This window comes from Sycon ciliatum, chromosome 1, assembly GCF_964019385.1.
Source record: "Sycon ciliatum chromosome 1, ocSycCili1.1, whole genome shotgun sequence".
Lineage (NCBI taxonomy): Eukaryota > Metazoa > Porifera > Calcarea > Leucosolenida > Sycettidae > Sycon > Sycon ciliatum.
In genome coordinates, this window is record NC_088643.1 from 69,380,749 (window position 1) to 69,389,402 (window position 8,654).

At 45.9% G+C, this 8,654-nt stretch overlaps 1 long non-coding RNA gene across 1 annotated transcript; it reads left to right on the forward strand.

The window, feature by feature from the left end:
* Positions 1–61: 61 nt before the first annotated feature.
* LOC135805146 (uncharacterized) lies at positions 62–8,285 on the forward strand. The gene is made up of 2 exons (XR_010551123.1): positions 62–1,669; positions 2,683–8,285. It is a non-coding gene; the product is annotated as an uncharacterized LOC135805146 (long non-coding RNA).
* Positions 8,286–8,654: the final 369 nt, after the last annotated feature.

Consider the following 8,654-nt stretch of genomic DNA (forward strand, 5'->3'; position numbering starts at 1 on the left):
CTGGTTGGGGGTATCCGGCATAGCAGGCTGGTACATCAAGTAGTGCATGGCACATAGAAGATGACACAGCAACGACATAGCTCGTTTGCCACGTACGTTTCGTCCCCGCTGGACTCATCAGGCAATCTTCTTCTTGGATGTCTTCATACGGAGCTTGACTCGGTCGAATGAAGTTGAAGACACCACTGCAGCTGTACTTATGGCTGGCACATAGAAGATTACACAGCAACGACATAGCTCGATTGCGACGTACGTTTCGTCCTCGATATTTTTCACAATTTCAGCAGTTAAGGTCCAAGACTGGCAAGCATAAAGGAATATGGCTGATAAATATGGTGGTAAAGACACACCTGGCAATATGGCGGTAAACACACGCTCTCTAGCCTCCAAAGTTCTGGCACAGAGCTCTCCTTTTCACCACCACCACCATCACTTCGCGCCTGGTCGATGCATGGTTGGCGGTATCCGGCATAGCAGGCTGGCACATCAAGTAGTGCATGGCACATAGAGGACGACACAGCAACGACATAGCTCGATTGCGATGTACGTTTCGTCCCCGCTGGACTCATCCTTCTCGGGCCTGGCGCCTGGTCGATGCATGGTTGGCGGTATCCGGCATAGCAGGCTGGCACATCAAGTAGTGCATGGCACATAGAGGACGACACAGCAACGACATAGCTCGATTGCGATGTACGTTTCGTCCCCGCTGGACTCATCCTTCTCGGGCCTGGCGCCTGGTCGATGCATGGTTGGCGGTATCCGGCATAGCAGGCTGGTACATCAAGTAGTGCATGGCACATAGAAGATGACACAGCAACGACATAGCTCGATTGCGACGTACGTTTCGTCCCCGCTGGACTCATCAGGCAATCTTCTTCTTGGATGTCTTCATACTGAGCTTGACTCGGTCGAATGAAGTTGAAGACACCACTGCAGCTGTACTTATGGCTGATAAATATGGTGGTAAAGACACACCTGGCAATATGGCGGTAAACACACGCCTGCCCACACACGCTCTCTAGCGTCCAAAGTTCTGGCACAGAGCTCTCCTTCTCACCACCTGTCGCGAAGCGAGATAGTTTAATTTTGCTATTTTACATGTTTCAGTTCATGTTTCGGCACTGCAGCAATCTGTAGCTTTCTCTTAGTTTATACGGTAAATATTGCACTGTGAACTCTGTACGGCAAGTTCTGCCACATGCACAGTTTGTAGCCTCAGACCCTCTAGGTTTACACAGCCATGCCAGAGCTCGCATTTTTCCCAACTGCTGCATACTGCTCTCCCAAAATAATGAAGTGCGCGTGCTCCATACGATGTTGCACTGCCACGTTCACTTATCGTATAAATTCTCTTTCAGTCCGAGCAAATAAATCAGTTATCAACTCATCTCCTAACTGTGCACTTGCGGGTTTGTGCCGGTTAGTGACATGGTGCCGAAACCTGCTTCCTAGTTCCTCGCCACTGCCCCCAACCGAGCCTTGCTCCTGGTTGACTCGCCCTTTGGGGCTTGAGTTGTGAAAATGGGCGACACAAGATTGCCGACGGCTATCCAGACGAGCAAGCGTGCTCTCAAGCTCCTGTACGAAGAGCTGCAGGAGGAGACGACAGTCGGCGAAGATCTGCTAGCAGGAACCAAACCCGTCAACCAGATAAGTCCGTTTCTTTGTGGTTTAACCCTTTGCCGGTCTAACTCAATGTATGTGAGGGGTGGTCACGCAAATACATGTACACACAACCAGCAATAACTCAAGAACCATGTGATGTAGGTATGGGTAAACCATATATTTTCAAAATCTGTATGCCTGAACGCGTCCAGAAAATTCAAATATGACTAGGTCCAGGCAAGGATAGGGCCCATGGTAGCCCTTCAAGTTGAGAGAAAATACAAATGCGAATGAAATACACGAATATCACAGCACGAAGGGCATACCAAGTTCGTGATGGAGCTGAAGTCGTACGATAAACAATCAGGTAAGGGCTACGTCTTTACAAGAAATGTAGGCTCTCTACAATACCGCCATTGAACACCAACACCTCGCCATCGGCGATACGCCAGCAGCAGCAATTCCCATTCCACGATATCGCAGTTTCGGTTTGTTCATCTCAGCGCTGCTCGCGTCAGATTCACTCTCGCTCAGATGAGTACTCAGGCGCGAGCTTACGCATGCCGTGATTCTCACGGCCAGGCGAATCAGCTGATTGCACCTGACGAGTCCTTGTGACAGTCGCTGTCGCCGTGTCGGCAGCAAGAAGGCTTCCTCTCTGTTTGGAGAATTTTGTTTCTTCATTCGTGGACGATATATTTTTGAACTAGCAGGACTCAACGGAGCTCTTTTTCTCAGCACACTACACTGCAAAACCTCCCGGGACATCCAGCCTGGACTGTTGATGTTACTGCTCTCAGAACGCTTGTCAAACACAGCCCCAAGAGATGCACTCGCATTCTTGAAATGCGCGCATGGCGGATGGTCGTCTTTTCCAATTTCAACAAACTTCAGTCGATCGATACGGCAAAAATTTGTATGGTAAGCATGGTTGTTTTGCACATCGTCAGAAAGCCTTGGACCTCAGCTACGCGTAGAGCACCATTTTAGCTGTCTCCTAGCAACAAGACCCCAAAAAAATGAGGACCAAACGTACCGATACTATAGTATCGGTACGCTTATGGTAGACCGGTAAAGGGTTAAAGGAATTGTTGGAAAGAACGGAAGCTAACTTGGATGATTTTGTTGAGAATGTCGAGGAATATGAGCCAAAGGGTAAAGACAACAAAGAGATAAAGAATGGTTTGGAGGATGAGGCTGGGTTATGGACAGAGACACTAGAGAAGGGTTTCAAACTCCAGAGAAAATTGAGAAAAATGGAATTGGAGTCAGGCGTCCAGCCTACAATGCAGACAGACTCTACCTTGCTTGAGATTACGAAATTGATTGGGACGCAAGCTAACACCCAAGAGTCAACCCAAAATCTTCTAAAGAGATTGGTAGAGCGGGATACTAGACCCATAGTAGAGCAGGATACTAGAACCGAATCGAAGCCCCAGACAACTGCCAGATTACCCAAATTGGAGCTAAAGCATTTTGATGGGGACATAATGGAGTTCCAAGAGTTTTGGAACATTTTCGATGCTACTATTCATGACAACTCCTCCTTGTCACCAGTTGAAAAATTGATCTATCTCCGTGAATGTGTGGGAGGGAAAGCACAAGACGTGCTGAAAGGTTTAAGAATCTGTAATGCAAATTATGAAGTTGCCCGGGATCTGCTTGAGAAGAGGTACGGGAGTAAGCAAGCTATGGTGGATGCCCACTACACTGCTTTAATGGAGATGTCGGCCTGCACCTCAAAAATCGAAAGTTTGAGGTCCTGTGTTGACAAAATTGAAGTGCACCTCAGGAGCCTTGAAGCACAAGATGAGGATGTATTGCAAAAGGTGTTCATTACAATAATCTTGAGCAAGCTCCCGAGTGATGTGAAATTACAACTTGAGCTCACCAAACAGAACGATGAATGGACTATTAGTGAGTTGCGTTTGGCACTATCGCACTTACTAAAGGCAAAAGAGAATGCAGAAGGACCAGCCGCATGCAAAGGTCAACAATCATGGCAACATGCCAATCACTCAAAGAAGATACTATCAACAGGGCAGTCTCTACTTGCGGGTGCTGGTGTAGCTCGTACTATCAAATGTATGTATTGTGATGGAAAGCATTACTCTGATGAATGTCAAATGTACAAATCGCTAGATGAACGGAAAACACGGTTGGGTATGAAATGCTACATCTGTCTGAAAGCGGGACATGGAGCAAGAGCTTGCATGAATGCTAGAACATGCTACCATTGCAAACGCAAATCCCACCACAGAAGTCTGTGTCTACAGAAGTTCAAGTCAAATGAAGAGCGAACAAATGATGGAAAGCATCATGGTGATGGACAAAAACAGGCACACACTTTGAATGCAATGGCAGAGACATTTGAACCAACACAAGATGAGGCAATGGTTTCTCACACACAAGGGCACAGGGTTCTAATGCAAACTGCTTTGACTACTGCAACAAATGAGGAAGGCAACAGGTCACAGACTGTAAGGATCTTGTTTGACACGGGTTCATCGAGAACATACGTCAGTGAGAATGTCAGCAAAGCATTGGGACTCAAACAAGAGGGAAGTGACAGAATTTCACTTGCAACCTTTGGTGCAACACACAGATCGGTAAAGGAATACCCTGTAGTCAATTTGCACATCAAGCAGAAGAATGGTGAATTAGCTTCCATACAGGCAAATGTTATCAACAACATTTCGTGTCCACTACAGAAAGTACCTTTGAGCACAGCAAAGCACTCTAGCTTACAGAAGCTTATCTTAGCAGAGCCTCTATGCAATACACCTGAAGCAATGCCTATTGATATCTTAATTGGAGCAGACCAATACTTTCAATTTGTTGGCAACGAAAGATTGGAATACCCAGATGGTCTCATTTTGATCGATTCCACTCTTGGGTTTTTGGTGGCAGGCAAGGTGAAATCGAACGGAAATGGTGATCACACACTAATGTGCCACGAGGCGCTCTCGTTAGTTGCGACAGAAGCATGTGCACCGAAAGAATTCGACTTGGAACGTTTTTGGAATCTTGAAAATGTTGGCATCAGTGAGAAAGAAATGGAAACGGAGTATGATCAAGTCAAAGGTAACCGCACGAAAGTTCTAGGCATGGGCTGGGATACCGAGGATGACGTAATTTGGGTACCACCGCCAAGGGCATTTCATGAGATCGAAACAAAACGTCAGCTACTGCAATGTATTTCGTCAGTATTCGACCCAATGGGTGTAGTCAGTCCTGTCACGGTTGAGGCGAAAATCATCATGCAGGAGCTTTGGAAGAGAAAATTTGGGTGGGATGATATCTTACCAGATGATGTACGCAAAGAATGCCAGAAATTGTGTGATTCACTGCTGTCACTTAGTGGAATAAAATTGCCAAGGTTTGTGGGTACTCGAAGTGATGACGGTTCAACTCCAAAGTATGAACTACACGTTTTTACTGACGCATCCGCACATGCGTATGGTGCTGCTGCGTACCTACTCACTACTTGTGGCGATAATGTTTCAGTCGACCTGATATTTAGCAAGAGTCGCATTGCGCCAACCAAGCCCACATCCATTCCTAGGTTGGAACTCTTTGCTGTAGTACTTGGTACAAAGATGGTCAAATTTCTTAGAGAGCAAGTACCATTCGAGCTCAGCAAGACGCACATATGGACCGACTCAAAATGTGCACTAGCATGGGTAACGGGAAATCAACAGCGGCCGCAATTTATTGCAAGAAGAATTAAAACCATTCACGAGGTGAATAATGTCATGTACGGTCATGTTTCTGGGAAAGAAAATCCAGCTGATATTGTTTCTCGAGGAGCTAATGCAACGAGTTTACAGCAGAACACCTTGTGGTGGGAGGGTCCAACGTGGTTGAAGTCTGGTTCCTATCCAGAAAGTATGTTTCCAGCAATGCAAGCGACGGGAAGTGAAATGCCAATTTGCGAGGAAAATGCGGACGAAGGTCCCTCTCCCGAATCGGCCTTTGTTAGCAATGAACACAATGAGGTAGTCAACTGTGAGAAGTTCTCCTCGTTTTCTAAGCTTGTGAGAGTGAACGCATGGGTACAACGATTCATACGGAAACTCAAACACGAAAAGTCGGAAAGTGAAACGAATCTCACAGCTGAAGAAATCGCAATGTCAAGAGTAGCTATCATTCGGTATCATCAAGCTCAGCACTTTGGAAATGAAATCAAGGCAATAGAACAAGGCAAGCGACATCAGCTCGTCGATGCTTTGGGTCTCTTCCTTGATAATGGTTTAATCCGATGTAAGGGTAGACTGGAGTATTCTCACCTACCATTCGAAAGTAAATTTCCTCTATTGCTAGCTTATGGTTCACACTTAACAAGGTTAATTGTAATGGAACAGCATACCTCACTTAAACATTCGGGTGTTAGTCAGACATTGGCTGAATTGAGACGGAATTACTGGGTGCCTAAAGGTCGAGCAATGGTTAGACGGGTGATTAAGGAATGTCTTTTGTGTAAACGCCATCATGGAAAGCCATTTGCAACACCACCATTTGCACCTTTGCCTGAGGAACGGCTTGTCCCTGGGAGGGTGTTCGAATCTGTTGGTCTTGATTACTTTGGGCCAATGTATGTGAAAATGGAAACTGAAACAGCTAAAGTGTGGGTATGCATCCTCACTTGCCTAACTACCAGAGCTATTCATATGGAATTAGTTCGCAATATGTCTACTGAGCAATTCCTAATGTGTTTCAGACGGTTCATTTCACGAAGAGGTACACCGAAGTACATAGTAAGTGATAATGCCAAGCAATTCAAGCTGTCTAAGAATGTTATTGATCTTCTCTGGCTTGAGTCAATTCAACATAATGATGTAATGGAATTCATTGCGGGCAAAGGTATTAAATGGAAATACATCACTGAGTTAGCTCCTTGGATGGGTGGTGTTTACGAACGCATGATTGGTATTGTGAAACGATCTCTGAAGAAATCAATTGGAACTGGACAGCTTACATTCTGCCAACTTGAAACTTTGCTAATTGAAATTGAGGCAATTGTCAATTCTAGACCACTGGTATACGTTGGTGAGGACTTCACAATCGATCATGTTCTCACGCCTGCCAATTTCTTAACTGGGCATAGTTCTCTTGGTCAGCCTAACTTTGTCATTACAGATGACCCTGACTACATCACACATGTCAGTAATGCTCAACAACTCGTCAACCTGTGGAAACAGCAGCAGAAATGTCTCAACATTTTCTGGGAGAAGTGGTCGACAGAGTATTTGCAGTCACTACGACCACAACAACACAGTCAACGAAATTCCAATAGCTTCAAGCCAAGTGTCAACTGCATTGTTCTGATCAAGGATGTTGATCGGCCGCGCAGCTGCTGGAAAATAGGAAGAATCGCGCAGCTACACCAAAGCACAGACGGCGAAGTGCGATCAGTGACGCTACGTATGCCATCTGGGAGTTCCATGAACCGGCCGGTAAGCCATCTCTATCCGTTAGAGTGTTCATCAGGCGAAGTAACCACTGCAGAAGTGCCAGAGCCTGCAATTGCGCCACTGCCTGAACGCCCGCGACGCAATGCAGCAACAGCAGCTACAATGCGCACCCGTGATCTGATCGAAGATGGACAAGTATAGTAGCCATGTGAATTAACTGCATGTAACCTGGTACTTATTTGAACAGTTGCCAGTGTTCTTGGTTATGTTTTTCTAAATTTAATTATGATAGTAATATCTACATTGCTTACGGTTCAGTTATTGAGTCTCATCATGCAAACCTAGGGCATGTTCGATTGTACGAATCCATCAGCCCCGGACCCGGATTCGCCAAATTTGTGCATGTTCGATTGTACGAATCCGGATCCCGAGAGCACGGATTCGGATCCAGTCAACCCACCTCCCAGAGACGGATTCGACGGATTCGACAGATTCATTTCGATAGTACGACTCGCATCTACTCAAAACTCGCAATATGCGTACACTAGGTCAAGAGTTTACCACAACGCGTACAGATACTACGGGATGAGCTGTAGCAACGCGGTTGCTAAGGCCTTGAAACGGATTATCGGTTGTGCACATTCGATTGTATCCGTCCGATCGAAGTGATCTGGTCGGCGGGGATCGGGATCCAGTTTCTACAATCGAATGCAGCCCTAGCTCTCGATTAATTAAGGTTGAATTGTGACATACCGTAAATACTGTAGCAGTAATGATGAAACTAGCTCCAGAACTTCGAATTGCTTAGATATAGTTTCTTGCATTTGTTCTTTCAGTATTGAAGTATTTCCAGATGGAAATCTGTTTCAGCTCTCTAGTCTTTTAACATGGTTCTTACGGCATCACACAAATTATGTGTTACTTATCTTTGCGGCGGGAGTGTCGCGAAGCGAGATAGTTTAATTTTGCTATTTTACATGTTTCAGTTCATGTTTCGGCACTGCAGCAATCTGTAGCTTTCTCTTAGTTTATACGGTAAATATTGCACTGTGAACTCTGTACGGCAAGTTCTGCCACATGCACAGTTTGTAGCCTCAGACCCTCTAGGTTTACACAGCCATGCCAGAGCTCGCATTTTTCCCAACTGCTGCATACTGCTCTCCCAAAATAATGAAGTGCGCGTGCTCCATACGATGTTGCACTGCCACGTTCACTTATCGTATAAATTCTCTTTCAGTCCGAGCAAATAAATCAGTTATCAACTCATCTCCTAACTGTGCACTTGCGGGTTTGTGCCGGTTAGTGACACCACCACCACCGTCACGTCGCGCCTGGTCGATGCATGGTTGGCGGTATCCGGCATAGCAGACTGGTACATCAAGTAGTGCATGGCACATAGAAGATGATACAGCAACGACATAGCTCGATTGCGACGTACGTTTCGTCCCCGCTGGACTCATCAGGCAATCTTCTTCTTGGATGTCTTCATACTGAGCTTGACTCGGTCGAATGAAGTTGAAGACACCACTGCAGCTGTACTTATGGCTGATAAATATGGTGGTAAAGACACACCTGGCAATATGGCGGTAAACACACGCCTGCCCACACACGCTCTCTAGCGTCCAAAGTTCTGGC